General features: G+C 46.6%; 53 non-coding genes across 53 annotated transcripts; all 53 read right to left on the bottom strand.

The window, feature by feature from the left end:
* Nucleotides 1–386: 386 nt before the first annotated feature.
* On the bottom strand, nucleotides 387–505 carry LOC147932057 (5S ribosomal RNA). The gene has a single exon (XR_015577307.1). It is a non-coding gene; the product is annotated as a 5S ribosomal RNA (ribosomal RNA).
* Nucleotides 506–900: 395 nt separating this feature from the next.
* LOC147932056 (5S ribosomal RNA) lies at nucleotides 901–1,019 on the bottom strand. The gene has a single exon (XR_015577306.1). It is a non-coding gene; the product is annotated as a 5S ribosomal RNA (ribosomal RNA).
* Nucleotides 1,020–1,418: 399 nt separating this feature from the next.
* On the bottom strand, nucleotides 1,419–1,537 carry LOC147932055 (5S ribosomal RNA). Its single transcript, XR_015577304.1, has one exon. It is a non-coding gene; the product is annotated as a 5S ribosomal RNA (ribosomal RNA).
* A 399-nt stretch (nucleotides 1,538–1,936) lies between these two features.
* Nucleotides 1,937–2,055, bottom strand: LOC147932054 (5S ribosomal RNA). The gene has a single exon (XR_015576213.1). It is a non-coding gene; the product is annotated as a 5S ribosomal RNA (ribosomal RNA).
* A 399-nt stretch (nucleotides 2,056–2,454) lies between these two features.
* Nucleotides 2,455–2,573, bottom strand: LOC147932053 (5S ribosomal RNA). Its single transcript, XR_015576212.1, has one exon. It is a non-coding gene; the product is annotated as a 5S ribosomal RNA (ribosomal RNA).
* A 395-nt stretch (nucleotides 2,574–2,968) lies between these two features.
* On the bottom strand, nucleotides 2,969–3,087 carry LOC147932052 (5S ribosomal RNA). Its single transcript, XR_015577303.1, has one exon. It is a non-coding gene; the product is annotated as a 5S ribosomal RNA (ribosomal RNA).
* A 397-nt stretch (nucleotides 3,088–3,484) lies between these two features.
* On the bottom strand, nucleotides 3,485–3,603 carry LOC147932051 (5S ribosomal RNA). Its single transcript, XR_015577302.1, has one exon. It is a non-coding gene; the product is annotated as a 5S ribosomal RNA (ribosomal RNA).
* A 391-nt stretch (nucleotides 3,604–3,994) lies between these two features.
* Nucleotides 3,995–4,113, bottom strand: LOC147932050 (5S ribosomal RNA). Its single transcript, XR_015577301.1, has one exon. It is a non-coding gene; the product is annotated as a 5S ribosomal RNA (ribosomal RNA).
* Nucleotides 4,114–4,508: 395 nt separating this feature from the next.
* LOC147932049 (5S ribosomal RNA) lies at nucleotides 4,509–4,627 on the bottom strand. Its single transcript, XR_015577300.1, has one exon. It is a non-coding gene; the product is annotated as a 5S ribosomal RNA (ribosomal RNA).
* Nucleotides 4,628–5,027: 400 nt separating this feature from the next.
* LOC147932048 (5S ribosomal RNA) lies at nucleotides 5,028–5,146 on the bottom strand. The gene has a single exon (XR_015577299.1). It is a non-coding gene; the product is annotated as a 5S ribosomal RNA (ribosomal RNA).
* A 398-nt stretch (nucleotides 5,147–5,544) lies between these two features.
* On the bottom strand, nucleotides 5,545–5,663 carry LOC147932047 (5S ribosomal RNA). The gene has a single exon (XR_015576211.1). It is a non-coding gene; the product is annotated as a 5S ribosomal RNA (ribosomal RNA).
* Nucleotides 5,664–6,063: 400 nt separating this feature from the next.
* LOC147932046 (5S ribosomal RNA) lies at nucleotides 6,064–6,182 on the bottom strand. The gene has a single exon (XR_015576210.1). It is a non-coding gene; the product is annotated as a 5S ribosomal RNA (ribosomal RNA).
* Nucleotides 6,183–6,578: 396 nt separating this feature from the next.
* Nucleotides 6,579–6,697, bottom strand: LOC147932045 (5S ribosomal RNA). Its single transcript, XR_015577298.1, has one exon. It is a non-coding gene; the product is annotated as a 5S ribosomal RNA (ribosomal RNA).
* Nucleotides 6,698–7,094: 397 nt separating this feature from the next.
* LOC147932044 (5S ribosomal RNA) lies at nucleotides 7,095–7,213 on the bottom strand. The gene has a single exon (XR_015577297.1). It is a non-coding gene; the product is annotated as a 5S ribosomal RNA (ribosomal RNA).
* A 391-nt stretch (nucleotides 7,214–7,604) lies between these two features.
* On the bottom strand, nucleotides 7,605–7,723 carry LOC147932043 (5S ribosomal RNA). Its single transcript, XR_015577296.1, has one exon. It is a non-coding gene; the product is annotated as a 5S ribosomal RNA (ribosomal RNA).
* A 395-nt stretch (nucleotides 7,724–8,118) lies between these two features.
* LOC147932042 (5S ribosomal RNA) lies at nucleotides 8,119–8,237 on the bottom strand. The gene has a single exon (XR_015577295.1). It is a non-coding gene; the product is annotated as a 5S ribosomal RNA (ribosomal RNA).
* Nucleotides 8,238–8,636: 399 nt separating this feature from the next.
* LOC147932041 (5S ribosomal RNA) lies at nucleotides 8,637–8,755 on the bottom strand. The gene has a single exon (XR_015577293.1). It is a non-coding gene; the product is annotated as a 5S ribosomal RNA (ribosomal RNA).
* A 400-nt stretch (nucleotides 8,756–9,155) lies between these two features.
* On the bottom strand, nucleotides 9,156–9,274 carry LOC147932040 (5S ribosomal RNA). Its single transcript, XR_015576209.1, has one exon. It is a non-coding gene; the product is annotated as a 5S ribosomal RNA (ribosomal RNA).
* A 399-nt stretch (nucleotides 9,275–9,673) lies between these two features.
* On the bottom strand, nucleotides 9,674–9,792 carry LOC147932039 (5S ribosomal RNA). Its single transcript, XR_015577292.1, has one exon. It is a non-coding gene; the product is annotated as a 5S ribosomal RNA (ribosomal RNA).
* Nucleotides 9,793–10,193: 401 nt separating this feature from the next.
* On the bottom strand, nucleotides 10,194–10,312 carry LOC147932038 (5S ribosomal RNA). Its single transcript, XR_015576208.1, has one exon. It is a non-coding gene; the product is annotated as a 5S ribosomal RNA (ribosomal RNA).
* Nucleotides 10,313–10,711: 399 nt separating this feature from the next.
* LOC147932037 (5S ribosomal RNA) lies at nucleotides 10,712–10,830 on the bottom strand. The gene has a single exon (XR_015576207.1). It is a non-coding gene; the product is annotated as a 5S ribosomal RNA (ribosomal RNA).
* Nucleotides 10,831–11,227: 397 nt separating this feature from the next.
* On the bottom strand, nucleotides 11,228–11,346 carry LOC147932036 (5S ribosomal RNA). Its single transcript, XR_015577291.1, has one exon. It is a non-coding gene; the product is annotated as a 5S ribosomal RNA (ribosomal RNA).
* Nucleotides 11,347–11,746: 400 nt separating this feature from the next.
* On the bottom strand, nucleotides 11,747–11,865 carry LOC147932035 (5S ribosomal RNA). Its single transcript, XR_015576206.1, has one exon. It is a non-coding gene; the product is annotated as a 5S ribosomal RNA (ribosomal RNA).
* A 398-nt stretch (nucleotides 11,866–12,263) lies between these two features.
* Nucleotides 12,264–12,382, bottom strand: LOC147932034 (5S ribosomal RNA). The gene has a single exon (XR_015576204.1). It is a non-coding gene; the product is annotated as a 5S ribosomal RNA (ribosomal RNA).
* Nucleotides 12,383–12,780: 398 nt separating this feature from the next.
* LOC147932033 (5S ribosomal RNA) lies at nucleotides 12,781–12,899 on the bottom strand. The gene has a single exon (XR_015577290.1). It is a non-coding gene; the product is annotated as a 5S ribosomal RNA (ribosomal RNA).
* Nucleotides 12,900–13,299: 400 nt separating this feature from the next.
* Nucleotides 13,300–13,418, bottom strand: LOC147932032 (5S ribosomal RNA). The gene has a single exon (XR_015576203.1). It is a non-coding gene; the product is annotated as a 5S ribosomal RNA (ribosomal RNA).
* A 399-nt stretch (nucleotides 13,419–13,817) lies between these two features.
* Nucleotides 13,818–13,936, bottom strand: LOC147932031 (5S ribosomal RNA). Its single transcript, XR_015576202.1, has one exon. It is a non-coding gene; the product is annotated as a 5S ribosomal RNA (ribosomal RNA).
* A 397-nt stretch (nucleotides 13,937–14,333) lies between these two features.
* Nucleotides 14,334–14,452, bottom strand: LOC147932030 (5S ribosomal RNA). The gene has a single exon (XR_015577289.1). It is a non-coding gene; the product is annotated as a 5S ribosomal RNA (ribosomal RNA).
* Nucleotides 14,453–14,852: 400 nt separating this feature from the next.
* On the bottom strand, nucleotides 14,853–14,971 carry LOC147932029 (5S ribosomal RNA). Its single transcript, XR_015576201.1, has one exon. It is a non-coding gene; the product is annotated as a 5S ribosomal RNA (ribosomal RNA).
* A 398-nt stretch (nucleotides 14,972–15,369) lies between these two features.
* On the bottom strand, nucleotides 15,370–15,488 carry LOC147932028 (5S ribosomal RNA). The gene has a single exon (XR_015576200.1). It is a non-coding gene; the product is annotated as a 5S ribosomal RNA (ribosomal RNA).
* A 398-nt stretch (nucleotides 15,489–15,886) lies between these two features.
* On the bottom strand, nucleotides 15,887–16,005 carry LOC147932027 (5S ribosomal RNA). The gene has a single exon (XR_015577288.1). It is a non-coding gene; the product is annotated as a 5S ribosomal RNA (ribosomal RNA).
* A 399-nt stretch (nucleotides 16,006–16,404) lies between these two features.
* Nucleotides 16,405–16,523, bottom strand: LOC147932026 (5S ribosomal RNA). Its single transcript, XR_015576199.1, has one exon. It is a non-coding gene; the product is annotated as a 5S ribosomal RNA (ribosomal RNA).
* A 399-nt stretch (nucleotides 16,524–16,922) lies between these two features.
* On the bottom strand, nucleotides 16,923–17,041 carry LOC147932025 (5S ribosomal RNA). Its single transcript, XR_015576198.1, has one exon. It is a non-coding gene; the product is annotated as a 5S ribosomal RNA (ribosomal RNA).
* Nucleotides 17,042–17,439: 398 nt separating this feature from the next.
* Nucleotides 17,440–17,558, bottom strand: LOC147932024 (5S ribosomal RNA). The gene has a single exon (XR_015576197.1). It is a non-coding gene; the product is annotated as a 5S ribosomal RNA (ribosomal RNA).
* A 397-nt stretch (nucleotides 17,559–17,955) lies between these two features.
* LOC147932023 (5S ribosomal RNA) lies at nucleotides 17,956–18,074 on the bottom strand. Its single transcript, XR_015576196.1, has one exon. It is a non-coding gene; the product is annotated as a 5S ribosomal RNA (ribosomal RNA).
* Nucleotides 18,075–18,471: 397 nt separating this feature from the next.
* LOC147932022 (5S ribosomal RNA) lies at nucleotides 18,472–18,590 on the bottom strand. Its single transcript, XR_015577287.1, has one exon. It is a non-coding gene; the product is annotated as a 5S ribosomal RNA (ribosomal RNA).
* Nucleotides 18,591–18,987: 397 nt separating this feature from the next.
* LOC147932021 (5S ribosomal RNA) lies at nucleotides 18,988–19,106 on the bottom strand. The gene has a single exon (XR_015575866.1). It is a non-coding gene; the product is annotated as a 5S ribosomal RNA (ribosomal RNA).
* Nucleotides 19,107–19,503: 397 nt separating this feature from the next.
* LOC147932020 (5S ribosomal RNA) lies at nucleotides 19,504–19,622 on the bottom strand. Its single transcript, XR_015577286.1, has one exon. It is a non-coding gene; the product is annotated as a 5S ribosomal RNA (ribosomal RNA).
* A 397-nt stretch (nucleotides 19,623–20,019) lies between these two features.
* On the bottom strand, nucleotides 20,020–20,138 carry LOC147932019 (5S ribosomal RNA). The gene has a single exon (XR_015575865.1). It is a non-coding gene; the product is annotated as a 5S ribosomal RNA (ribosomal RNA).
* Nucleotides 20,139–20,533: 395 nt separating this feature from the next.
* On the bottom strand, nucleotides 20,534–20,652 carry LOC147932018 (5S ribosomal RNA). Its single transcript, XR_015577029.1, has one exon. It is a non-coding gene; the product is annotated as a 5S ribosomal RNA (ribosomal RNA).
* A 402-nt stretch (nucleotides 20,653–21,054) lies between these two features.
* On the bottom strand, nucleotides 21,055–21,173 carry LOC147932017 (5S ribosomal RNA). The gene has a single exon (XR_015577285.1). It is a non-coding gene; the product is annotated as a 5S ribosomal RNA (ribosomal RNA).
* Nucleotides 21,174–21,570: 397 nt separating this feature from the next.
* LOC147932016 (5S ribosomal RNA) lies at nucleotides 21,571–21,689 on the bottom strand. The gene has a single exon (XR_015575864.1). It is a non-coding gene; the product is annotated as a 5S ribosomal RNA (ribosomal RNA).
* A 398-nt stretch (nucleotides 21,690–22,087) lies between these two features.
* On the bottom strand, nucleotides 22,088–22,206 carry LOC147932015 (5S ribosomal RNA). The gene has a single exon (XR_015577284.1). It is a non-coding gene; the product is annotated as a 5S ribosomal RNA (ribosomal RNA).
* A 400-nt stretch (nucleotides 22,207–22,606) lies between these two features.
* On the bottom strand, nucleotides 22,607–22,725 carry LOC147932014 (5S ribosomal RNA). Its single transcript, XR_015576195.1, has one exon. It is a non-coding gene; the product is annotated as a 5S ribosomal RNA (ribosomal RNA).
* A 395-nt stretch (nucleotides 22,726–23,120) lies between these two features.
* Nucleotides 23,121–23,239, bottom strand: LOC147932013 (5S ribosomal RNA). The gene has a single exon (XR_015577016.1). It is a non-coding gene; the product is annotated as a 5S ribosomal RNA (ribosomal RNA).
* Nucleotides 23,240–23,640: 401 nt separating this feature from the next.
* LOC147932012 (5S ribosomal RNA) lies at nucleotides 23,641–23,759 on the bottom strand. Its single transcript, XR_015577282.1, has one exon. It is a non-coding gene; the product is annotated as a 5S ribosomal RNA (ribosomal RNA).
* A 398-nt stretch (nucleotides 23,760–24,157) lies between these two features.
* Nucleotides 24,158–24,276, bottom strand: LOC147932011 (5S ribosomal RNA). Its single transcript, XR_015577281.1, has one exon. It is a non-coding gene; the product is annotated as a 5S ribosomal RNA (ribosomal RNA).
* A 398-nt stretch (nucleotides 24,277–24,674) lies between these two features.
* On the bottom strand, nucleotides 24,675–24,793 carry LOC147932010 (5S ribosomal RNA). Its single transcript, XR_015577280.1, has one exon. It is a non-coding gene; the product is annotated as a 5S ribosomal RNA (ribosomal RNA).
* Nucleotides 24,794–25,190: 397 nt separating this feature from the next.
* On the bottom strand, nucleotides 25,191–25,309 carry LOC147932009 (5S ribosomal RNA). Its single transcript, XR_015576013.1, has one exon. It is a non-coding gene; the product is annotated as a 5S ribosomal RNA (ribosomal RNA).
* A 398-nt stretch (nucleotides 25,310–25,707) lies between these two features.
* On the bottom strand, nucleotides 25,708–25,826 carry LOC147932008 (5S ribosomal RNA). Its single transcript, XR_015577279.1, has one exon. It is a non-coding gene; the product is annotated as a 5S ribosomal RNA (ribosomal RNA).
* A 397-nt stretch (nucleotides 25,827–26,223) lies between these two features.
* On the bottom strand, nucleotides 26,224–26,342 carry LOC147932007 (5S ribosomal RNA). Its single transcript, XR_015576012.1, has one exon. It is a non-coding gene; the product is annotated as a 5S ribosomal RNA (ribosomal RNA).
* Nucleotides 26,343–26,741: 399 nt separating this feature from the next.
* On the bottom strand, nucleotides 26,742–26,860 carry LOC147932006 (5S ribosomal RNA). The gene has a single exon (XR_015577278.1). It is a non-coding gene; the product is annotated as a 5S ribosomal RNA (ribosomal RNA).
* A 399-nt stretch (nucleotides 26,861–27,259) lies between these two features.
* LOC147932005 (5S ribosomal RNA) lies at nucleotides 27,260–27,378 on the bottom strand. Its single transcript, XR_015577277.1, has one exon. It is a non-coding gene; the product is annotated as a 5S ribosomal RNA (ribosomal RNA).
* Nucleotides 27,379–27,439: the final 61 nt, after the last annotated feature.

Below are 27,439 nucleotides of genomic sequence, written 5' to 3'. Positions count from 1 at the left end.
TATATCCCATGCAATCGCATATATACTTTTTTGAAAACTGAATGGATCATTCGATGTGGGTCCCACTTGATATGCGGACCGGTTTAGTCACCTTGGATGTGGACCGTCCAAAAACAAGCGATAACCATGTCCAAACACTGTTTTGGAGCCGTAACTAATTGTGTCGGGATCACAAAAAAACATCTCAACTGCCTTCAAACGTCAAAATCTGCCCTCGAGAATGGTCCAATGGTACGAAGACCCATTGCCTTACCAGAAGCTCTCTTGGGGCTTTTCAAAAAGGTATTATGGGTTGCGTGGTTCCTCACGGTCTGAAAGTTACGACGTTCTCTATGTACTATAGTCTTGCGAAACAACCAAAAAAAAAAAAAAGGGGGGGGGAGGGAGGGATGCAACACGAGGACTTCCCGGGAGGTCACCCATCCTAGTACTACTCTCGCCCAAGCACGCTTAACTGCGGAGTTCTGATGGGATCCGGTGCATTAGTGCTGGTATGATCGCATCAGTTAGTATATCCCATGCAATCGCATATATACTTTTTTGAAAACTGAATGGATCATTCGATGTGGGTCCCACTTGATATGCGGACCGGTTTAGTCACCTTGGACGTGCTTCCAACGTCCAAAAACAAGTGATAACCATGTCCAAACACTGTTTTGGAGCCGTAACTAATTGTGTCGGGATCACAAAAAAACATCTCAACTGCCTTCAAACGTCAAAATCTGCCCTCGAGAATGGTCCAATGGTACGAAGACCCATTGCCTTACCCGAAGCTCTCTTGGGGCTTTTCAAAAAGGTATTATGGGTTGCGTGGTTCCTTACAGTCTGAAAGTTACGACGTTCTCTATGTACTATAGTCTTGCGAAACAACCAAAAAAAAAAAAAAGGGGGGGGGAGGGAGGGATGCAACACGAGGACTTCCCGGGAGGTCACCCATCCTAGTACTACTCTCGCCCAAGCACGCTTAACTGCGGAGTTCTGATGGGATCCGGTGCATTAGTGCTGGTATGATCGCATCAGTTAGTATATCCCATGCAATCGCATATATACTTTTTTGAAAACTGAATGGATCATTCGATGTGGGTCCCACTTGATATGCGGACCGGTTTAGTCACCTTGGACGTGCTTCCAACGTCCAAAAACAAGTGATAACCATGTCCAAACACTGTTTTGGAGCCGTAACTAATTGTGTCGGGATCACAAAAAAACATCTCAACTGCCTTCAAACGTCAAAATCTGCCCTCGAGAATGGTCCAATGGTACGAAGACCCATTGCCTTACCAGAAGCTCTCTTGGGGCTTTTCAAAAAGGTATTATGGGTTGCGTGGTTCCTCACGGTCTGAAAGTTACGACGTTCTCTATGTACTATAGTCTTGCGAAACAACCAAAAAAAAAAAAAAGGGGGGGGGGGGGAGGGAGGGATGCAACACGAGGACTTCCCGGGAGGTCACCCATCCTAGTACTACTCTCGCCCAAGCACGCTTAACTGCGGAGTTCTGATGGGATCCGGTGCATTAGTGCTGGTATGATCGCATCAGTTAGTATATCCCATGCAATCGCATATATACTTTTTTGAAAACTGAATGGATCATTCGATGTGGGTCCCACTTGATATGCGGACCGGTTTAGTCACCTTGGACGTGCTTCCAACGTCCAAAAACAAGTGATAACCATGTCCAAACACTGTTTTGGAGCCGTAACTAATTGTGTCGGGATCACAAAAAAACATCTCAACTGCCTTCAAACGTCAAAATCTGCCCTCGAGAATGGTCCAATGGTACGAAGACCCATTGCCTTACCAGAAGCTCTCTTGGGGCTTTTCAAAAAGGTATTATGGGTTGCGTGGTTCCTCACGGTCTGAAAGTTACGACGTTCTCTATGTACTATAGTCTTGCGAAACAACCAAAAAAAAAAAAAAGGGGGGGGGGGGGAGGGAGGGATGCAACACGAGGACTTCCCGGGAGGTCACCCATCCTAGTACTACTCTCGCCCAAGCACGCTTGACTGCAGAGTTCTGATGGGATCCGGTGCATTAGTGCTGGTATGATCGCATCAGTTAGTATATCCCATGCAATCGCATATATACTTTTTTGAAAACTGAATGGATCATTCGATGTGGGTCCCACTTGATATGCGGACCGGTTTAGTCACCTTGGACGTGCTTCCACCGTCCAAAAACAAGCGATAACCATGTCCAAACACTGTTTTGGAGCCGTAACTAATTGTGTCGGGATCACAAAAAAACATCTCAACTGCCTTCAAACGTCAAAATCTGCCCTCGAGAATGGTCCAATGGTACGAAGACCCATTGCCTTACCAGAAGCTCTCTTGGGGCTTTTCAAAAAGGTATTATGGGTTGCGTGGTTCCTCACGGTCTGAAAGTTACGACGTTCTCTATGTACTATAGTCTTGCGAAACAACCAAAAAAAAAAAAAAAGGGGGGGGGGGGAGGGAGGGATGCAACACGAGGACTTCCCGGGAGGTCACCCATCCTAGTACTACTCTCGCCCAAGCACGCTTGACTGCAGAGTTCTGATGGGATCCGGTGCATTAGTGCTGGTATGATCGCATCAGTTAGTATATCCCATGCAATCGCATATATACTTTTTTGAAAACTGAATGGATCATTCGATGTGGGTCCCACTTGATATGCGGACCGGTTTAGTCACCTTGGACGTGCTTCCAACGTCCAAAAACAAGTGATAACCATGTCCAAACACTGTTTTGGAGCCGTAACTAATTGTGTCGGGATCACAAAAAAACATCTCAACTGCCTTCAAACGTCAAAATCTGCCCTCGAGAATGGTCCAATGGTACGAAGACCCATTGCCTTACCCGAAGCTCTCTTGGGGCTTTTCAAAAAGGTATTATGGGTTGCGTGGTTCCTCACAGTCTGAAAGTTACGACGTTCTCTATGTACTATAGTCTTGCGAAACAACCAAAAAAAAAAAAAAGGGGGGGGGAGGGAGGGATGCAACACGAGGACTTCCCGGGAGGTCACCCATCCTAGTACTACTCTCGCCCAAGCACGCTTAACTGCGGAGTTCTGATGGGATCCGGTGCATTAGTGCTGGTATGATCGCATCAGTTAGTATATCCCATGCAATCGCATATATACTTTTTTGAAAACTGAATGGATCATTCGATGTGGGTCCCACTTGATATGCGGACCGGTTTAGTCACCTTGGACGTGCTTCCAACGTCCAAAAACAAGTGATAACCATGTCCAAACACTGTTTTGGAGCCGTAACTAATTGTGTCGGGATCACAAAAAAACATCTCAACTGCCTTCAAACGTCAAAATCTGCCCTCGAGAATGGTCCAATGGCACGAAGACCCATTGCCTTACCAGAAGCTCTCTTGGGGCTTTTCAAAAAGGTATTATGGGTTGCGTGGTTCCTCACGGTCTGAAAGTTACGACGTTCTCTATGTACTATAGTCTTGCGAAACAACCAAAAAAAAAAAAAAAGGGGGGGGGGAGGGAGGGATGCAACACGAGGACTTCCCGGGAGGTCACCCATCCTAGTACTACTCTCGCCCAAGCACGCTTAACTGCGGAGTTCTGATGGGATCCGGTGCATTAGTGCTGGTATGATCGCATCAGTTAGTATATCCCATGCAATCGCATATATACTTTTTTGAAAACTGAATGGATCATTCGATGTGGGTCCCACTTGATATGCGGACCGGTTTAGTCACCTTGGATGTGGACCGTCCAAAAACAAGCGATAACCATGTCCAAACACTGTTTTGGAGCCGTAACTAATTGTGTCGGGATCACAAAAAAACATCTCAACTGCCTTCAAACGTCAAAATCTGCCCTCGAGAATGGTCCAATGGTACGAAGACCCATTGCCTTACCAGAAGCTCTCTTGGGGCTTTTCAAAAAGGTATTATGGGTTGCGTGGTTCCTCACGGTCTGAAAGTTACGACGTTCTCTATGTACTATAGTCTTGCGAAACAACCAAAAAAAAAAAAAAGGGGGGGGGAGGGAGGGATGCAACACGAGGACTTCCCGGGAGGTCACCCATCCTAGTACTACTCTCGCCCAAGCACGCTTAACTGCGGAGTTCTGATGGGATCCGGTGCATTAGTGCTGGTATGATCGCATCAGTTAGTATATCCCATGCAATCGCATATATACTTTTTTGAAAACTGAATGGATCATTCGATGTGGGTCCCACTTGATATGCGGACCGGTTTAGTCACCTTGGACGTGCTTCCAACGTCCAAAAACAAGTGATAACCATGTCCAAACACTGTTTTGGAGCCGTAACTAATTGTGTCGGGATCACAAAAAAACATCTCAACTGCCTTCAAACGTCAAAATCTGCCCTCGAGAATGGTCCAATGGTACGAAGACCCATTGCCTTACCCGAAGCTCTCTTGGGGCTTTTCAAAAAGGTATTATGGGTTGCGTGGTTCCTTACAGTCTGAAAGTTACGACGTTCTCTATGTACTATAGTCTTGCGAAACAACCAAAAAAAAAAAAAAGGGGGGGGGAGGGAGGGATGCAACACGAGGACTTCCCGGGAGGTCACCCATCCTAGTACTACTCTCGCCCAAGCACGCTTAACTGCGGAGTTCTGATGGGATCCGGTGCATTAGTGCTGGTATGATCGCATCAGTTAGTATATCCCATGCAATCGCATATATACTTTTTTGAAAACTGAATGGATCATTCGATGTGGGTCCCACTTGATATGCGGACCGGTTTAGTCACCTTGGACGTGCTTCCAACGTCCAAAAACAAGTGATAACCATGTCCAAACACTGTTTTGGAGCCGTAACTAATTGTGTCGGGATCACAAAAAAACATCTCAACTGCCTTCAAACGTCAAAATCTGCCCTCGAGAATGGTCCAATGGTACGAAGACCCATTGCCTTACCAGAAGCTCTCTTGGGGCTTTTCAAAAAGGTATTATGGGTTGCGTGGTTCCTCACGGTCTGAAAGTTACGACGTTCTCTATGTACTATAGTCTTGCGAAACAACCAAAAAAAAAAAAAAGGGGGGGGGGGGGGAGGGAGGGATGCAACACGAGGACTTCCCGGGAGGTCACCCATCCTAGTACTACTCTCGCCCAAGCACGCTTAACTGCGGAGTTCTGATGGGATCCGGTGCATTAGTGCTGGTATGATCGCATCAGTTAGTATATCCCATGCAATCGCATATATACTTTTTTGAAAACTGAATGGATCATTCGATGTGGGTCCCACTTGATATGCGGACCGGTTTAGTCACCTTGGACGTGCTTCCAACGTCCAAAAACAAGTGATAACCATGTCCAAACACTGTTTTGGAGCCGTAACTAATTGTGTCGGGATCACAAAAAAACATCTCAACTGCCTTCAAACGTCAAAATCTGCCCTCGAGAATGGTCCAATGGTACGAAGACCCATTGCCTTACCAGAAGCTCTCTTGGGGCTTTTCAAAAAGGTATTATGGGTTGCGTGGTTCCTCACGGTCTGAAAGTTACGACGTTCTCTATGTACTATAGTCTTGCGAAACAACCAAAAAAAAAAAAAAGGGGGGGGGGGGAGGGAGGGATGCAACACGAGGACTTCCCGGGAGGTCACCCATCCTAGTACTACTCTCGCCCAAGCACGCTTGACTGCAGAGTTCTGATGGGATCCGGTGCATTAGTGCTGGTATGATCGCATCAGTTAGTATATCCCATGCAATCGCATATATACTTTTTTGAAAACTGAATGGATCATTCGATGTGGGTCCCACTTGATATGCGGACCGGTTTAGTCACCTTGGACGTGCTTCCACCGTCCAAAAACAAGCGATAACCATGTCCAAACACTGTTTTGGAGCCGTAACTAATTGTGTCGGGATCACAAAAAAACATCTCAACTGCCTTCAAACGTCAAAATCTGCCCTCGAGAATGGTCCAATGGTACGAAGACCCATTGCCTTACCAGAAGCTCTCTTGGGGCTTTTCAAAAAGGTATTATGGGTTGCGTGGTTCCTCACGGTCTGAAAGTTACGACGTTCTCTATGTACTATAGTCTTGCGAAACAACCAAAAAAAAAAAAAAAGGGGGGGGGGGGGAGGGAGGGATGCAACACGAGGACTTCCCGGGAGGTCACCCATCCTAGTACTACTCTCGCCCAAGCACGCTTGACTGCAGAGTTCTGATGGGATCCGGTGCATTAGTGCTGGTATGATCGCATCAGTTAGTATATCCCATGCAATCGCATATATACTTTTTTGAAAACTGAATGGATCATTCGATGTGGGTCCCACTTGATATGCGGACCGGTTTAGTCACCTTGGACGTGCTTCCAACGTCCAAAAACAAGTGATAACCATGTCCAAACACTGTTTTGGAGCCGTAACTAATTGTGTCGGGATCACAAAAAAACATCTCAACTGCCTTCAAACGTCAAAATCTGCCCTCGAGAATGGTCCAATGGTACGAAGACCCATTGCCTTACCCGAAGCTCTCTTGGGGCTTTTCAAAAAGGTATTATGGGTTGCGTGGTTCCTCACAGTCTGAAAGTTACGACGTTCTCTATGTACTATAGTCTTGCGAAACAACCAAAAAAAAAAAAAAAGGGGGGGGGAGGGAGGGATGCAACACGAGGACTTCCCGGGAGGTCACCCATCCTAGTACTACTCTCGCCCAAGCACGCTTAACTGCGGAGTTCTGATGGGATCCGGTGCATTAGTGCTGGTATGATCGCATCAGTTAGTATATCCCATGCAATCGCATATATACTTTTTTGAAAACTGAATGGATCATTCGATGTGGGTCCCACTTGATATGCGGACCGGTTTAGTCACCTTGGACGTGCTTCCAACGTCCAAAAACAAGTGATAACCATGTCCAAACACTGTTTTGGAGCCGTAACTAATTGTGTCGGGATCACAAAAAAACATCTCAACTGCCTTCAAACGTCAAAATCTGCCCTCGAGAATGGTCCAATGGCACGAAGACCCATTGCCTTACCAGAAGCTCTCTTGGGGCTTTTCAAAAAGGTATTATGGGTTGCGTGGTTCCTCACGGTCTGAAAGTTACGACGTTCTCTATGTACTATAGTCTTGCGAAACAACCAAAAAAAAAAAAAAAGGGGGGGGGGAGGGAGGGATGCAACACGAGGACTTCCCGGGAGGTCACCCATCCTAGTACTACTCTCGCCCAAGCACGCTTAACTGCGGAGTTCTGATGGGATCCGGTGCATTAGTGCTGGTATGATCGCATCAGTTAGTATATCCCATGCAATCGCATATATACTTTTTTGAAAACTGAATGGATCATTCGATGTGGGTCCCACTTGATATGCGGACCGGTTTAGTCACCTTGGATGTGGACCGTCCAAAAACAAGCGATAACCATGTCCAAACACTGTTTTGGAGCCGTAACTAATTGTGTCGGGATCACAAAAAAACATCTCAACTGCCTTCAAACGTCAAAATCTGCCCTCGAGAATGGTCCAATGGTACGAAGACCCATTGCCTTACCAGAAGCTCTCTTGGGGCTTTTCAAAAAGGTATTATGGGTTGCGTGGTTCCTCACGGTCTGAAAGTTACGACGTTCTCTATGTACTATAGTCTTGCGAAACAACCAAAAAAAAAAAAAAGGGGGGGGGAGGGAGGGATGCAACACGAGGACTTCCCGGGAGGTCACCCATCCTAGTACTACTCTCGCCCAAGCACGCTTAACTGCGGAGTTCTGATGGGATCCGGTGCATTAGTGCTGGTATGATCGCATCAGTTAGTATATCCCATGCAATCGCATATATACTTTTTTGAAAACTGAATGGATCATTCGATGTGGGTCCCACTTGATATGCGGACCGGTTTAGTCACCTTGGACGTGCTTCCAACGTCCAAAAACAAGTGATAACCATGTCCAAACACTGTTTTGGAGCCGTAACTAATTGTGTCGGGATCACAAAAAAACATCTCAACTGCCTTCAAACGTCAAAATCTGCCCTCGAGAATGGTCCAATGGTACGAAGACCCATTGCCTTACCCGAAGCTCTCTTGGGGCTTTTCAAAAAGGTATTATGGGTTGCGTGGTTCCTTACAGTCTGAAAGTTACGACGTTCTCTATGTACTATAGTCTTGCGAAACAACCAAAAAAAAAAAAAAGGGGGGGGGAGGGAGGGATGCAACACGAGGACTTCCCGGGAGGTCACCCATCCTAGTACTACTCTCGCCCAAGCACGCTTAACTGCGGAGTTCTGATGGGATCCGGTGCATTAGTGCTGGTATGATCGCATCAGTTAGTATATCCCATGCAATCGCATATATACTTTTTTGAAAACTGAATGGATCATTCGATGTGGGTCCCACTTGATATGCGGACCGGTTTAGTCACCTTGGACGTGCTTCCAACGTCCAAAAACAAGTGATAACCATGTCCAAACACTGTTTTGGAGCCGTAACTAATTGTGTCGGGATCACAAAAAAACATCTCAACTGCCTTCAAACGTCAAAATCTGCCCTCGAGAATGGTCCAATGGTACGAAGACCCATTGCCTTACCAGAAGCTCTCTTGGGGCTTTTCAAAAAGGTATTATGGGTTGCGTGGTTCCTCACGGTCTGAAAGTTACGACGTTCTCTATGTACTATAGTCTTGCGAAACAACCAAAAAAAAAAAAAAGGGGGGGGGGGGGAGGGAGGGATGCAACACGAGGACTTCCCGGGAGGTCACCCATCCTAGTACTACTCTCGCCCAAGCACGCTTAACTGCGGAGTTCTGATGGGATCCGGTGCATTAGTGCTGGTATGATCGCATCAGTTAGTATATCCCATGCAATCGCATATATACTTTTTTGAAAACTGAATGGATCATTCGATGTGGGTCCCACTTGATATGCGGACCGGTTTAGTCACCTTGGACGTGCTTCCAACGTCCAAAAACAAGTGATAACCATGTCCAAACACTGTTTTGGAGCCGTAACTAATTGTGTCGGGATCACAAAAAAACATCTCAACTGCCTTCAAACGTCAAAATCTGCCCTCGAGAATGGTCCAATGGTACGAAGACCCATTGCCTTACCAGAAGCTCTCTTGGGGCTTTTCAAAAAGGTATTATGGGTTGCGTGGTTCCTCACGGTCTGAAAGTTACGACGTTCTCTATGTACTATAGTCTTGCGAAACAACCAAAAAAAAAAAAAAGGGGGGGGGGGGGGAGGGAGGGATGCAACACGAGGACTTCCCGGGAGGTCACCCATCCTAGTACTACTCTCGCCCAAGCACGCTTGACTGCAGAGTTCTGATGGGATCCGGTGCATTAGTGCTGGTATGATCGCATCAGTTAGTATATCCCATGCAATCGCATATATACTTTTTTGAAAACTGAATGGATCATTCGATGTGGGTCCCACTTGATATGCGGACCGGTTTAGTCACCTTGGACGTGCTTCCACCGTCCAAAAACAAGCGATAACCATGTCCAAACACTGTTTTGGAGCCGTAACTAATTGTGTCGGGATCACAAAAAAACATCTCAACTGCCTTCAAACGTCAAAATCTGCCCTCGAGAATGGTCCAATGGTACGAAGACCCATTGCCTTACCAGAAGCTCTCTTGGGGCTTTTCAAAAAGGTATTATGGGTTGCGTGGTTCCTCACGGTCTGAAAGTTACGACGTTCTCTATGTACTATAGTCTTGCGAAACAACCAAAAAAAAAAAAAAGGGGGGGGGGGGGAGGGAGGGATGCAACACGAGGACTTCCCGGGAGGTCACCCATCCTAGTACTACTCTCGCCCAAGCACGCTTAACTGCGGAGTTCTGATGGGATCCGGTGCATTAGTGCTGGTATGATCGCATCAGTTAGTATATCCCATGCAATCGCATATATACTTTTTTGAAAACTGAATGGATCATTCGATGTGGGTCCCACTTGATATGCGGACCGGTTTAGTCACCTTGGACGTGCTTCCAACGTCCAAAAACAAGTGATAACCATGTCCAAACACTGTTTTGGAGCCGTAACTAATTGTGTCGGGATCACAAAAAAACATCTCAACTGCCTTCAAACGTCAAAATCTGCCCTCGAGAATGGTCCAATGGTACGAAGACCCATTGCCTTACCAGAAGCTCTCTTGGGGCTTTTCAAAAAGGTATTATGGGTTGCGTGGTTCCTCACGGTCTGAAAGTTACGACGTTCTCTATGTACTATAGTCTTGCGAAACAACCAAAAAAAAAAAAAAGGGGGGGGGGGGGGGAGGGAGGGATGCAACACGAGGACTTCCCGGGAGGTCACCCATCCTAGTACTACTCTCGCCCAAGCACGCTTGACTGCAGAGTTCTGATGGGATCCGGTGCATTAGTGCTGGTATGATCGCATCAGTTAGTATATCCCATGCAATCGCATATATACTTTTTTGAAAACTGAATGGATCATTCGATGTGGGTCCCACTTGATATGCGGACCGGTTTAGTCACCTTGGACGTGCTTCCACCGTCCAAAAACAAGCGATAACCATGTCCAAACACTGTTTTGGAGCCGTAACTAATTGTGTCGGGATCACAAAAAAACATCTCAACTGCCTTCAAACGTCAAAATCTGCCCTCGAGAATGGTCCAATGGTACGAAGACCCATTGCCTTACCAGAAGCTCTCTTGGGGCTTTTCAAAAAGGTATTATGGGTTGCGTGGTTCCTCACGGTCTGAAAGTTACGACGTTCTCTATGTACTATAGTCTTGCGAAACAACCAAAAAAAAAAAAAAAGGGGGGGGGGGGAGGGAGGGATGCAACACGAGGACTTCCCGGGAGGTCACCCATCCTAGTACTACTCTCGCCCAAGCACGCTTGACTGCAGAGTTCTGATGGGATCCGGTGCATTAGTGCTGGTATGATCGCATCAGTTAGTATATCCCATGCAATCGCATATATACTTTTTTGAAAACTGAATGGATCATTCGATGTGGGTCCCACTTGATATGCGGACCGGTTTAGTCACCTTGGACGTGCTTCCAACGTCCAAAAACAAGTGATAACCATGTCCAAACACTGTTTTGGAGCCGTAACTAATTGTGTCGGGATCACAAAAAAACATCTCAACTGCCTTCAAACGTCAAAATCTGCCCTCGAGAATGGTCCAATGGTACGAAGACCCATTGCCTTACCAGAAGCTCTCTTGGGGCTTTTCAAAAAGGTATTATGGGTTGCGTGGTTCCTCACGGTCTGAAAGTTACGACGTTCTCTATGTACTATAGTCTTGCGAAACAACCAAAAAAAAAAAAAAAGGGGGGGGGGAGGGAGGGATGCAACACGAGGACTTCCCGGGAGGTCACCCATCCTAGTACTACTCTCGCCCAAGCACGCTTAACTGCGGAGTTCTGATGGGATCCGGTGCATTAGTGCTGGTATGATCGCATCAGTTAGTATATCCCATGCAATCGCATATATACTTTTTTGAAAACTGAATGGATCATTCGATGTGGGTCCCACTTGATATGCGGACCGGTTTAGTCACCTTGGACGTGCTTCCAACGTCCAAAAACAAGTGATAACCATGTCCAAACACTGTTTTGGAGCCGTAACTAATTGTGTCGGGATCACAAAAAAACATCTCAACTGCCTTCAAACGTCAAAATCTGCCCTCGAGAATGGTCCAATGGTACGAAGACCCATTGCCTTACCAGAAGCTCTCTTGGGGCTTTTCAAAAAGGTATTATGGGTTGCGTGGTTCCTCACGGTCTGAAAGTTACGACGTTCTCTATGTACTATAGTCTTGCGAAACAACCAAAAAAAAAAAAAAGGGGGGGGGGGGGGAGGGAGGGATGCAACACGAGGACTTCCCGGGAGGTCACCCATCCTAGTACTACTCTCGCCCAAGCACGCTTGACTGCAGAGTTCTGATGGGATCCGGTGCATTAGTGCTGGTATGATCGCATCAGTTAGTATATCCCATGCAATCGCATATATACTTTTTTGAAAACTGAATGGATCATTCGATGTGGGTCCCACTTGATATGCGGACCGGTTTAGTCACCTTGGACGTGCTTCCACCGTCCAAAAACAAGCGATAACCATGTCCAAACACTGTTTTGGAGCCGTAACTAATTGTGTCGGGATCACAAAAAAACATCTCAACTGCCTTCAAACGTCAAAATCTGCCCTCGAGAATGGTCCAATGGTACGAAGAGCCATTGCCTTACCAGAAGCTCTCTTGGGGCTTTTCAAAAAGGTATTATGGGTTGCGTGGTTCCTCACGGTCTGAAAGTTACGACGTTCTCTATGTACTATAGTCTTGCGAAACAACCAAAAAAAAAAAAAAGGGGGGGGGGGGAGGGAGGGATGCAACACGAGGACTTCCCGGGAGGTCACCCATCCTAGTACTACTCTCGCCCAAGCACGCTTGACTGCAGAGTTCTGATGGGATCCGGTGCATTAGTGCTGGTATGATCGCATCAGTTAGTATATCCCATGCAATCGCATATATACTTTTTTGAAAACTGAATGGATCATTCGATGTGGGTCCCACTTGATATGCGGACCGGTTTAGTCACCTTGGACGTGCTTCCAACGTCCAAAAACAAGTGATAACCATGTCCAAACACTGTTTTGGAGCCGTAACTAATTGTGTCGGGATCACAAAAAAACATCTCAACTGCCTTCAAACGTCAAAATCTGCCCTCGAGAATGGTCCAATGGTACGAAGACCCATTGCCTTACCAGAAGCTCTCTTGGGGCTTTTCAAAAAGGTATTATGGGTTGCGTGGTTCCTCACGGTCTGAAAGTTACGACGTTCTCTATGTACTATAGTCTTGCGAAACAACCAAAAAAAAAAAAAAAGGGGGGGGGGGAGGGAGGGATGCAACACGAGGACTTCCCGGGAGGTCACCCATCCTAGTACTACTCTCGCCCAAGCACGCTTAACTGCGGAGTTCTGATGGGATCCGGTGCATTAGTGCTGGTATGATCGCATCAGTTAGTATATCCCATGCAATCGCATATATACTTTTTTGAAAACTGAATGGATCATTCGATGTGGGTCCCACTTGATATGCGGACCGGTTTAGTCACCTTGGACGTGCTTCCAACGTCCAAAAACAAGTGATAACCATGTCCAAACACTGTTTTGGAGCCGTAACTAATTGTGTCGGGATCACAAAAAAACATCTCAACTGCCTTCAAACGTCAAAATCTGCCCTCGAGAATGGTCCAATGGTACGAAGACCCATTGCCTTACCAGAAGCTCTCTTGGGGCTTTTCAAAAAGGTATTATGGGTTGCGTGGTTCCTCACGGTCTGAAAGTTACGACGTTCTCTATGTACTATAGTCTTGCGAAACAACCAAAAAAAAAAAAAAGGGGGGGGGGGGGGAGGGAGGGATGCAACACGAGGACTTCCCGGGAGGTCACCCATCCTAGTACTACTCTCGCCCAAGCACGCTTGACTGCAGAGTTCTGATGGGATCCGGTGCATTAGTGCTGGTATGATCGCATCAGTTAGTATATCCCATGCAATCGCATATATACTTTTTTGAAAACTGAATGGATCATTCGATGTGGGTCCCACTTGATATGCGGACCGGTTTAGTCACCTTGGACGTGCTTCCACCGTCCAAAAACAAGCGATAACCATGTCCAAACACTGTTTTGGAGCCGTAACTAATTGTGTCGGGATCACAAAAAAACATCTCAACTGCCTTCAAACGTCAAAATCTGCCCTCGAGAATGGTCCAATGGTACGAAGACCCATTGCCTTACCAGAAGCTCTCTTGGGGCTTTTCAAAAAGGTATTATGGGTTGCGTGGTTCCTCACGGTCTGAAAGTTACGACGTTCTCTATGTACTATAGTCTTGCGAAACAACCAAAAAAAAAAAAAAAGGGGGGGGGGGGAGGGAGGGATGCAACACGAGGACTTCCCGGGAGGTCACCCATCCTAGTACTACTCTCGCCCAAGCACGCTTGACTGCAGAGTTCTGATGGGATCCGGTGCATTAGTGCTGGTATGATCGCATCAGTTAGTATATCCCATGCAATCGCATATATACTTTTTTGAAAACTGAATGGATCATTCGATGTGGGTCCCACTTGATATGCGGACCGGTTTAGTCACCTTGGACGTGCTTCCAACGTCCAAAAACAAGTGATAACCATGTCCAAACACTGTTTTGGAGCCGTAACTAATTGTGTCGGGATCACAAAAAAACATCTCAACTGCCTTCAAACGTCAAAATCTGCCCTCGAGAATGGTCCAATGGTACGAAGACCCATTGCCTTACCAGAAGCTCTCTTGGGGCTTTTCAAAAAGGTATTATGGGTTGCGTGGTTCCTCACGGTCTGAAAGTTACGACGTTCTCTATGTACTATAGTCTTGCGAAACAACCAAAAAAAAAAAAAAAGGGGGGGGGGAGGGAGGGATGCAACACGAGGACTTCCCGGGAGGTCACCCATCCTAGTACTACTCTCGCCCAAGCACGCTTAACTGCGGAGTTCTGATGGGATCCGGTGCATTAGTGCTGGTATGATCGCATCAGTTAGTATATCCCATGCAATCGCATATATACTTTTTTGAAAACTGAATGGATCATTCGATGTGGGTCCCACTTGATATGCGGACCGGTTTAGTCACCTTGGACGTGCTTCCAACGTCCAAAAACAAGTGATAACCATGTCCAAACACTGTTTTGGAGCCGTAACTAATTGTGTCGGGATCACAAAAAAACATCTCAACTGCCTTCAAACGTCAAAATCTGCCCTCGAGAATGGTCCAATGGTACGAAGACCCATTGCCTTACCAGAAGCTCTCTTGGGGCTTTTCAAAAAGGTATTATGGGTTGCGTGGTTCCTCACGGTCTGAAAGTTACGACGTTCTCTATGTACTATAGTCTTGCGAAACAACCAAAAAAAAAAAAAAGGGGGGGGGGGGGGAGGGAGGGATGCAACACGAGGACTTCCCGGGAGGTCACCCATCCTAGTACTACTCTCGCCCAAGCACGCTTGACTGCAGAGTTCTGATGGGATCCGGTGCATTAGTGCTGGTATGATCGCATCAGTTAGTATATCCCATGCAATCGCATATATACTTTTTTGAAAACTGAATGGATCATTCGATGTGGGTCCCACTTGATATGCGGACCGGTTTAGTCACCTTGGACGTGCTTCCACCGTCCAAAAACAAGCGATAACCATGTCCAAACACTGTTTTGGAGCCGTAACTAATTGTGTCGGGATCACAAAAAAACATCTCAACTGCCTTCAAACGTCAAAATCTGCCCTCGAGAATGGTCCAATGGTACGAAGAGCCATTGCCTTACCAGAAGCTCTCTTGGGGCTTTTCAAAAAGGTATTATGGGTTGCGTGGTTCCTCACGGTCTGAAAGTTACGACGTTCTCTATGTACTATAGTCTTGCGAAACAACCAAAAAAAAAAAAAAGGGGGGGGGGGGAGGGAGGGATGCAACACGAGGACTTCCCGGGAGGTCACCCATCCTAGTACTACTCTCGCCCAAGCACGCTTGACTGCAGAGTTCTGATGGGATCCGGTGCATTAGTGCTGGTATGATCGCATCAGTTAGTATATCCCATGCAATCGCATATATACTTTTTTGAAAACTGAATGGATCATTCGATGTGGGTCCCACTTGATATGCGGACCGGTTTAGTCACCTTGGACGTGCTTCCAACGTCCAAAAACAAGTGATAACCATGTCCAAACACTGTTTTGGAGCCGTAACTAATTGTGTCGGGATCACAAAAAAACATCTCAACTGCCTTCAAACGTCAAAATCTGCCCTCGAGAATGGTCCAATGGTACGAAGACCCATTGCCTTACCAGAAGCTCTCTTGGGGCTTTTCAAAAAGGTATTATGGGTTGCGTGGTTCCTCACGGTCTGAAAGTTACGACGTTCTCTATGTACTATAGTCTTGCGAAACAACCAAAAAAAAAAAAAAAGGGGGGGGGGGAGGGAGGGATGCAACACGAGGACTTCCCGGGAGGTCACCCATCCTAGTACTACTCTCGCCCAAGCACGCTTAACTGCGGAGTTCTGATGGGATCCGGTGCATTAGTGCTGGTATGATCGCATCAGTTAGTATATCCCATGCAATCGCATATATACTTTTTTGAAAACTGAATGGATCATTCGATGTGGGTCCCACTTGATATGCGGACCGGTTTAGTCACCTTGGACGTGCTTCCAACGTCCAAAAACAAGTGATAACCATGTCCAAACACTGTTTTGGAGCCGTAACTAATTGTGTCGGGATCACAAAAAAACATCTCAACTGCCTTCAAACGTCAAAATCTGCCCTCGAGAATGGTCCAATGGTACGAAGACCCATTGCCTTACCAGAAGCTCTCTTGGGGCTTTTCAAAAAGGTATTATGGGTTGCGTGGTTCCTCACGGTCTGAAAGTTACGACGTTCTCTATGTACTATAGTCTTGCGAAACAACCAAAAAAAAAAAAAAGGGGGGGGGGGGGAGGGAGGGATGCAACACGAGGACTTCCCGGGAGGTCACCCATCCTAGTACTACTCTCGCCCAAGCACGCTTGACTGCAGAGTTCTGATGGGATCCGGTGCATTAGTGCTGGTATGATCGCATCAGTTAGTATATCCCATGCAATCGCATATATACTTTTTTGAAAACTGAATGGATCATTCGATGTGGGTCCCACTTGATATGCGGACCGGTTTAGTCACCTTGGACGTGCTTCCACCGTCCAAAAACAAGCGATAACCATGTCCAAACACTGTTTTGGAGCCGTAACTAATTGTGTCGGGATCACAAAAAAACATCTCAACTGCCTTCAAACGTCAAAATCTGCCCTCGAGAATGGTCCAATGGTACGAAGACCCATTGCCTTACCAGAAGCTCTCTTGGGGCTTTTCAAAAAGGTATTATGGGTTGCGTGGTTCCTCACGGTCTGAAAGTTACGACGTTCTCTATGTACTATAGTCTTGCGAAACAACCAAAAAAAAAAAAAAAGGGGGGGGGGGGAGGGAGGGATGCAACACGAGGACTTCCCGGGAGGTCACCCATCCTAGTACTACTCTCGCCCAAGCACGCTTGACTGCAGAGTTCTGATGGGATCCGGTGCATTAGTGCTGGTATGATCGCATCAGTTAGTATATCCCATGCAATCGCATATATACTTTTTTGAAAACTGAATGGATCATTCGATGTGGGTCCCACTTGATATGCGGACCGGTTTAGTCACCTTGGACGTGCTTCCAACGTCCAAAAACAAGTGATAACCATGTCCAAACACTGTTTTGGAGCCGTAACTAATTGTGTCGGGATCACAAAAAAACATCTCAACTGCCTTCAAACGTCAAAATCTGCCCTCGAGAATGGTCCAATGGTACGAAGACCCATTGCCTTACCAGAAGCTCTCTTGGGGCTTTTCAAAAAGGTATTATGGGTTGCGTGGTTCCTCACGGTCTGAAAGTTACGACGTTCTCTATGTACTATAGTCTTGCGAAACAACCAAAAAAAAAAAAAAGGGGGGGGGGGGAGGGAGGGATGCAACACGAGGACTTCCCGGGAGGTCACCCATCCTAGTACTACTCTCGCCCAAGCACGCTTGACTGCAGAGTTCTGATGGGATCCGGTGCATTAGTGCTGGTATGATCGCATCAGTTAGTATATCCCATGCAATCGCATATATACTTTTTTGAAAACTGAATGGATCATTCGATGTGGGTCCCACTTGATATGCGGACCGGTTTAGTCACCTTGGACGTGCTTCCACCGTCCAAAAACAAGCGATAACCATGTCCAAACACTGTTTTGGAGCCGTAACTAATTGTGTCGGGATCACAAAAAAACATCTCAACTGCCTTCAAACGTCAAAATCTGCCCTCGAGAATGGTCCAATGGTACGAAGAGCCATTGCCTTACCAGAAGCTCTCTTGGGGCTTTTCAAAAAGGTATTATGGGTTGCGTGGTTCCTCACGGTCTGAAAGTTACGACGTTCTCTATGTACTATAGTCTTGCGAAACAACCAAAAAAAAAAAAAAGGGGGGGGGGGAGGGAGGGATGCAACACGAGGACTTCCCGGGAGGTCACCCATCCTAGTACTACTCTCGCCCAAGCACGCTTGACTGCAGAGTTCTGATGGGATCCGGTGCATTAGTGCTGGTATGATCGCATCAGTTAGTATATCCCATGCAATCGCATATATACTTTTTTGAAAACTGAATGGATCATTCGATGTGGGTCCCACTTGATATGCGGACCGGTTTAGTCACCTTGGACGTGCTTCCAACGTCCAAAAACAAGTGATAACCATGTCCAAACACTGTTTTGGAGCCGTAACTAATTGTGTCGGGATCACAAAAAAACATCTCAACTGCCTTCAAACGTCAAAATCTGCCCTCGAGAATGGTCCAATGGTACGAAGAGCCATTGCCTTACCAGAAGCTCTCTTGGGGCTTTTCAAAAAGGTATTATGGGTTGCGTGGTTCCTCACGGTCTGAAAGTTACGACGTTCTCTATGTACTATAGTCTTGCGAAACAACCAAAAAAAAAAAAAAGGGGGGGGGGGAGGGAGGGATGCAACACGAGGACTTCCCGGGAGGTCACCCATCCTAGTACTACTCTCGCCCAAGCACGCTTAACTGCGGAGTTCTGATGGGATCCGGTGCATTAGTGCTGGTATGATCGCATCAGTTAGTATATCCCATGCAATCGCATATATACTTTTTTGAAAACTGAATGGATCATTCGATGTGGGTCCCACTTGATATGCGGACCGGTTTAGTCACCTTGGACGTGCTTCCAACGTCCAAAAACAAGTGATAACCATGTCCAAACACTGTTTTGGAGCCGTAACTAATTGTGTCGGGATCACAAAAAAACATCTCAACTGCCTTCAAACGTCAAAATCTGCCCTCGAGAATGGTCCAATGGTACGAAGAGCCATTGCCTTACCAGAAGCTCTCTTGGGGCTTTTCAAAAAGGTATTATGGGTTGCGTGGTTCCTCACGGTCTGAAAGTTACGACGTTCTCTATGTACTATAGTCTTGCGAAACAACCAAAAAAAAAAAAAAGGGGGGGGGGGAGGGAGGGATGCAACACGAGGACTTCCCGGGAGGTCACCCATCCTAGTACTACTCTCGCCCAAGCACGCTTGACTGCGGAGTTCTGATGGGATCCGGTGCATTAGTGCTGGTATGATCGCATCAGTTAGTATATCCCATGCAATCGCATATATACTTTTTTGAAAACTGAATGGATCATTCGATGTGGGTCCCACTTGATATGCGGACCGGTTTAGTCACCTTGGACGTGCTTCCAACGTCCAAAAACAAGTGATAACCATGTCCAAACACTGTTTTGGAGCCGTAACTAATTGTGTCGGGATCACAAAAAAACATCTCAACTGCCTTCAAACGTCAAAATCTGCCCTCGAGAATGGTCCAATGGTACGAAGAGCCATTGCCTTACCAGAAGCTCTCTTGGGGCTTTTCAAAAAGGTATTATGGGTTGCGTGGTTCCTCACGGTCTGAAAGTTACGACGTTCTCTATGTACTATAGTCTTGCGAAACAACCAAAAAAAAAAAAAAGGGGGGGGGGGAGGGAGGGATGCAACACGAGGACTTCCCGGGAGGTCACCCATCCTAGTACTACTCTCGCCCAAGCACGCTTAACTGCGGAGTTCTGATGGGATCCGGTGCATTAGTGCTGGTATGATCGCATCAGTTAGTATATCCCATGCAATCGCATATATACTTTTTTGAAAACTGAATGGATCATTCGATGTGGGTCCCACTTGATATGCGGACCGGTTTAGTCACCTTGGACGTGCTTCCAACGTCCAAAAACAAGTGATAACCATGTCCAAACACTGTTTTGGAGCCGTAACTAATTGTGTCGGGATCACAAAAAAACATCTCAACTGCCTTCAAACGTCAAAATCTGCCCTCGAGAATGGTCCAATGGTACGAAGAGCCATTGCCTTACCAGAAGCTCTCTTGGGGCTTTTCAAAAAGGTATTATGGGTTGCGTGGTTCCTCACGGTCTGAAAGTTACGACGTTCTCTATGTACTATAGTCTTGCGAAACAACCAAAAAAAAAAAAAAGGGGGGGGGGGAGGGAGGGATGCAACACGAGGACTTCCCGGGAGGTCACCCATCCTAGTACTACTCTCGCCCAAGCACGCTTGACTGCGGAGTTCTGATGGGATCCGGTGCATTAGTGCTGGTATGATCGCATCAGTTAGTATATCCCATGCAATCGCATATATACTTTTTTGAAAACTGAATGGATCATTCGATGTGGGTCCCACTTGATATGCGGACCGGTTTAGTCACCTTGGACGTGCTTCCAACGTCCAAAAACAAGTGATAACCATGTCCAAACACTGTTTTGGAGCCGTAACTAATTGTGTCGGGATCACAAAAAAACATCTCAACTGCCTTCAAACGTCAAAATCTGCCCTCGAGAATGGTCCAATGGTACGAAGACCCATTGCCTTATCAGAAGCTCTCTTGGGGCTTTTCAAAAAGGTATTATGGGTTGCGTGGTTCCTCACGGTCTGAAAGTTACGACGTTCTCTATGTACTATAGTCTTGCGAAACAACCAAAAAAAAAAAAAGGGGGGGGGGAGGGAGGGATGCAACACGAGGACTTCCCGGGAGGTCACCCATCCTAGTACTACTCTCGCCCAAGCACGCTTAACTGCGGAGTTCTGATGGGATCCGGTGCATTAGTGCTGGTATGATCGCATCCGTTAGTATATCCCATGCAATCGCATATATACTTTTTTGAAAACTGAATGGATCATTCGATGTGGGTCCCACTTGATATGCGGACCGGTTTAGTCACCTTGGACGTGCTTCCACCGTCCAAAAACAAGCGATAACCATGTCCAAACACTGTTTTGGAGCCGTAACTAATTGTGTCGGGATCACAAAAAAACATCTCAACTGCCTTCAAACGTCAAAATCTGCCCTCGAGAATGGTCCAATGGTACGAAGACCCATTGCCTTACCAGAAGCTCTCTTGGGGCTTTTCAAAAAGGTATTATGGGTTGCGTGGTTCCTCACGGTCTGAAAGTTACGACGTTCTCTATGTACTATAGTCTTGCGAAACAACCAAAAAAAAAAAAAAGGGGGGGGGGGGGGGGAGGGAGGGATGCAACACGAGGACTTCCCGGGAGGTCACCCATCCTAGTACTACTCTCGCCCAAGCACGCTTAACTGCGGAGTTCTGATGGGATCCGGTGCATTAGTGCTGGTATGATCGCATCAGTTAGTATATCCCATGCAATCGCATATATACTTTTTTGAAAACTGAATGGATCATTCGATGTGGGTCCCACTTGATATGCGGACCGGTTTAGTCACCTTGGACGTGCTTCCAACGTCCAAAAACAAGTGATAACCATGTCCAAACACTGTTTTGGAGCCGTAACTAATTGTGTCGGGATCACAAAAAAACATCTCAACTGCCTTCAAACGTCAAAATCTGCCCTCGAGAATGGTCCAATGGTACGAAGAGCCATTGCCTTACCAGAAGCTCTCTTGGGGCTTTTCAAAAAGGTATTATGGGTTGCGTGGTTCCTCACGGTCTGAAAGTTACGACGTTCTCTATGTACTATAGTCTTGCGAAACAACCAAAAAAAAAAAAAAGGGGGGGGGGGAGGGAGGGATGCAACACGAGGACTTCCCGGGAGGTCACCCATCCTAGTACTACTCTCGCCCAAGCACGCTTGACTGCGGAGTTCTGATGGGATCCGGTGCATTAGTGCTGGTATGATCGCATCAGTTAGTATATCCCATGCAATCGCATATATACTTTTTTGAAAACTGAATGGATCATTCGATGTGGGTCCCACTTGATATGCGGACCGGTTTAGTCACCTTGGACGTGCTTCCAACGTCCAAAAACAAGTGATAACCATGTCCAAACACTGTTTTGGAGCCGTAACTAATTGTGTCGGGATCACAAAAAAACATCTCAACTGCCTTCAAACGTCAAAATCTGCCCTCGAGAATGGTCCAATGGTACGAAGAGCCATTGCCTTACCAGAAGCTCTCTTGGGGCTTTTCAAAAAGGTATTATGGGTTGCGTGGTTCCTCACGGTCTGAAAGTTACGACGTTCTCTATGTACTATAGTCTTGCGAAACAACCAAAAAAAAAAAAAAGGGGGGGGGGGGAGGGAGGGATGCAACACGAGGACTTCCCGGGAGGTCACCCATCCTAGTACTACTCTCGCCCAAGCACGCTTAACTGCGGAGTTCTGATGGGATCCGGTGCATTAGTGCTGGTATGATCGCATCAGTTAGTATATCCCATGCAATCGCATATATACTTTTTTGAAAACTGAATGGATCATTCGATGTGGGTCCCACTTGATATGCGGACCGGTTTAGTCACCTTGGACGTGCTTCCAACGTCCAAAAACAAGTGATAACCATGTCCAAACACTGTTTTGGAGCCGTAACTAATTGTGTCGGGATCACAAAAAAACATCTCAACTGCCTTCAAACGTCAAAATCTGCCCTCGAGAATGGTCCAATGGTACGAAGAGCCATTGCCTTACCAGAAGCTCTCTTGGGGCTTTTCAAAAAGGTATTATGGGTTGCGTGGTTCCTCACGGTCTGAAAGTTACGACGTTCTCTATGTACTATAGTCTTGCGAAACAACCAAAAAAAAAAAAAAGGGGGGGGGGGGGGAGGGAGGGATGCAACACGAGGACTTCCCGGGAGGTCACCCATCCTAGTACTACTCTCGCCCAAGCACGCTTGACTGCAGAGTTCTGATGGGATCCGGTGCATTAGTGCTGGTATGATCGCATCAGTTAGTATATCCCATGCAATCGCATATATACTTTTTTGAAAACTGAATGGATCATTCGATGTGGGTCCCACTTGATATGCGGACCGGTTTAGTCACCTTGGACGTGCTTCCAACGTCCAAAAACAAGTGATAACCATGTCCAAACACTGTTTTGGAGCCGTAACTAATTGTGTCGGGATCACAAAAAAACATCTCAACTGCCTTCAAACGTCAAAATCTGCCCTCGAGAATGGTCCAATGGTACGAAGACCCATTGCCTTATCAGAAGCTCTCTTGGGGCTTTTCAAAAAGGTATTATGGGTTGCGTGGTTCCTCACGGTCTGAAAGTTACGACGTTCTCTATGTACTATAGTCTTGCGAAACAACCAAAAAAAAAAAAAGGGGGGGGGGAGGGAGGGATGCAACACGAGGACTTCCCGGGAGGTCACCCATCCTAGTACTACTCTCGCCCAAGCACGCTTAACTGCGGAGTTCTGATGGGATCCGGTGCATTAGTGCTGGTATGATCGCATCCGTTAGTATATCCCATGCAATCGCATATATACTTTTTTGAAAACTGAATGGATCATTCGATGTGGGTCCCACTTGATATGCGGACCGGTTTAGTCACCTTGGACGTGCTTCCACCGTCCAAAAACAAGCGATAACCATGTCCAAACACTGTTTTGGAGCCGTAACTAATTGTGTCGGGATCACAAAAAAACATCTCAACTGCCTTCAAACGTCAAAATCTGCCCTCGAGAATGGTCCAATGGTACGAAGACCCATTGCCTTACCAGAAGCTCTCTTGGGGCTTTTCAAAAAGGTATTATGGGTTGCGTGGTTCCTCACGGTCTGAAAGTTACGACGTTCTCTATGTACTATAGTCTTGCGAAACAACCAAAAAAAAAAAAAAGGGGGGGGGGGGGGGAGGGAGGGATGCAACACGAGGACTTCCCGGGAGGTCACCCATCCTAGTACTACTCTCGCCCAAGCACGCTTAACTGCGGAGTTCTGATGGGATCCGGTGCATTAGTGCTGGTATGATCGCATCAGTTAGTATATCCCATGCAATCGCATATATACTTTTTTGAAAACTGAATGGATCATTCGATGTGGGTCCCACTTGATATGCGGACCGGTTTAGTCACCTTGGACGTGCTTCCAACGTCCAAAAACAAGTGATAACCATGTCCAAACACTGTTTTGGAGCCGTAACTAATTGTGTCGGGATCACAAAAAAACATCTCAACTGCCTTCAAACGTCAAAATCTGCCCTCGAGAATGGTCCAATGGTACGAAGAGCCATTGCCTTACCAGAAGCTCTCTTGGGGCTTTTCAAAAAGGTATTATGGGTTGCGTGGTTCCTCACGGTCTGAAAGTTACGACGTTCTCTATGTACTATAGTCTTGCGAAACAACCAAAAAAAAAAAAAAGGGGGGGGGGGGAGGGAGGGATGCAACACGAGGACTTCCCGGGAGGTCACCCATCCTAGTACTACTCTCGCCCAAGCACGCTTAACTGCGGAGTTCTGATGGGATCCGGTGCATTAGTGCTGGTATGATCGCATCAGTTAGTATATCCCATGCAATCGCATATATACTTTTTTGAAAACTGAATGGATCATTCGATGTGGGTCCCACTTGATATGCGGACCGGTTTAGTCACCTTGGACGTGCTTCCAACGTCCAAAAACAAGTGATAACCATGTCCAAACACTGTTTTGGAGCCGTAACTAATTGTGTCGGGATCACAAAAAAACATCTCAACTGCCTTCAAACGTCAAAATCTGCCCTCGAGAATGGTCCAATGGTACGAAGACCCATTGCCTTACCAGAAGCTCTCTTGGGGCTTTTCAAAAAGGTATTATGGGTTGCGTGGTTCCTCACGGTCTGAAAGTTACGACGTTCTCTATGTACTATAGTCTTGCGAAACAACCAAAAAAAAAAAAAAGGGGGGGGGGGGAGGGAGGGATGCAACACGAGGACTTCCCGGGAGGTCACCCATCCTAGTACTACTCTCGCCCAAGCACGCTTAACTGCGGAGTTCTGATGGGATCCGGTGCATTAGTGCTGGTATGATCGCATCAGTTAGTATATCCCATGCAATCGCATATATACTTTTTTGAAAACTGAATGGATCATTCGATGTGGGTCCCACTTGATATGCGGACCGGTTTAGTCACCTTGGACGTGCTTCCAACGTCCAAAAACAAGTGATAACCATGTCCAAACACTGTTTTGGAGCCGTAACTAATTGTGTCGGGATCACAAAAAAACATCTCAACTGCCTTCAAACGTCAAAATCTGCCCTCGAGAATGGTCCAATGGTACGAAGAGCCATTGCCTTACCAGAAGCTCTCTTGGGGCTTTTCAAAAAGGTATTATGGGTTGCGTGGTTCCTCACGGTCTGAAAGTTACGACGTTCTCTATGTACTATAGTCTTGCGAAACAACCAAAAAAAAAAAAAAGGGGGGGGGGGAGGGAGGGATACAACACGAGGACTTCCCGGGAGGTCACCCATCCTAGTACTACTCTCGCCCAAGCACGCTTAACTGCGGAGTTCTGATGGGATCCGGTGCATTAGTGCTGGTATGATCGCATCAGTTAGTATATCCCATGCAATCGCATATATACTTTTTTGAAAACTGAATGGATCATTCGATGTGGGTCCCACTTGATATGCGGACCGGTTTAGTCACCTTGGACGTGCTTCCAACGTCCAAAAACAAGTGATAACCATGTCCAAACACTGTTTTGGAGCCGTAACTAATTGTGTCGGGATCACAAAAAAACATCTCAACTGCCTTCAAACGTCAAAATCTGCCCTCGAGAATGGTCCAATGGTACGAAGACCCATTGCCTTACCAGAAGCTCTCTTGGGGCTTTTCAAAAAGGTATTATGGGTTGCGTGGTTCCTCACGGTCTGAAAGTTACGACGTTCTCTATGTACTATAGTCTTGCGAAACAACCAAAAAAAAAAAAAAGGGGGGGGGGGGAGGGAGGGATGCAACACGAGGACTTCCCGGGAGGTCACCCATCCTAGTACTACTCTCGCCCAAGCACGCTTAACTGCGGAGTTCTGATGGGATCCGGTGCATTAGTGCTGGTATGATCGCATCAGTTAGTATATCCCATGCAATCGCATATATACTTTTTTGAAAACTGAATGGATCATTCGATGTGGGTCCCACTTGATATGCGGACCGGTTTAGTCACCTTGGACGTGCTTCCAACGTCCAAAAACAAGTGATAACCATGTCCAAACACTGTTTTGGAGCCGTAACTAATTGTGTCGGGATCACAAAAAAACATCTCAACTGCCTTCAAACGTCAAAATCTGCCCTCGAGAATGGTCCAATGGTACGAAGAGCCATTGCCTTACCAGAAGCTCTCTTGGGGCTTTTCAAAAAGGTATTATGGGTTGCGTGGTTCCTCACGGTCTGAAAGTTACGACGTTCTCTATGTACTATAGTCTTGCGAAACAACCAAAAAAAAAAAAAAGGGGGGGGGGGAGGGAGGGATACAACACGAGGACTTCCCGGGAGGTCACCCATCCTAGTACTACTCTCGCCCAAGCACGCTTAACTGCGGAGTTCTGATGGGATCCGGTGCATTAGTGCTGGTATGATCGCATCAGTTAGTATATCCCATGCAATCGCATATATACTTTTTTGAAAACTGAATGGATCATTCGATGTGGGTCCCACTTGATATGCGGACCGGTTTAGTCACCTTGGACGTGCTTCCAACGTCCAAAAACAAGTGATAACCATGTCCAAACACTGTTTTGGAGCCGTAACTAATTGTGTCGGGATCACAAAAAAACATCTCAACTGCCTTCAAACGTCAAAATCTGCCCTCGAGAATGGTCCAATGGTACGAAGACCCATTGCCTTACCAGAAGCTCTCTTGGGGCTTTTCAAAAAGGTATTATGGGTTGCGTGGTTCCTCACGGTCTGAAAGTTACGACGTTCTCTATGTACTATAGTCTTGCGAAACAACCAAAAAAAAAAAAAAGGGGGGGGGGGGGAGGGAGGGATGCAACACGAGGACTTCCCGGGAGGTCACCCATCCTAGTACTACTCTCGCCCAAGCACGCTTAACTGCGGAGTTCTGATGGGATCCGGTGCATTAGTGCTGGTATGATCGCATCAGTTAGTATATCCCATGCAATCGCATATATACTTTTTTGAAAACTGAATGGATCATTCGATGTGGGTCCCACTTGATATGCGGACCGGTTTAGTCACCTTGGACGTGCTTCCAACGTCCAAAAACAAGTGATAACCATGTCCAAACACTGTTTTGGAGCCGTAACTAATTGTGTCGGGATCACAAAAAAACATCTCAACTGCCTTCAAACGTCAAAATCTGCCCTCGAGAATGGTCCAATGGTACGAAGACCCATTGCCTTACCAGAAGCTCTCTTGGGGCTTTTCAAAAAGGTATTATGGGTTGCGTGGTTCCTCACGGTCTGAAAGTTACGACGTTCTCTATGTACTATAGTCTTGCGAAACAACCAAAAAAAAAAAAAAGGGGGGGGGGGGGAGGGAGGGATGCAACACGAGGACTTCCCGGGAGGTCACCCATCCTAGTACTACTCTCGCCCAAGCACGCTTAACTGCGGAGTTCTGATGGGATCCGGTGCATTAGTGCTGGTATGATCGCATCAGTTAGTATATCCCATGCAATCGCATATATACTTTTTTGAAAACTGAATGGATCATTCGATG

The sequence above is a fragment of the Camelina sativa genome, chromosome 12, assembly GCF_030686135.1.
Source record: "Camelina sativa cultivar CO46 ecotype springtype chromosome 12, ASM3068613v1".
Lineage (NCBI taxonomy): Eukaryota > Viridiplantae > Streptophyta > Magnoliopsida > Brassicales > Brassicaceae > Camelina > Camelina sativa.
Note: the sequence above shows the minus strand (reverse complement) of the source record. Positions and strands in the feature narration are given on the sequence as shown.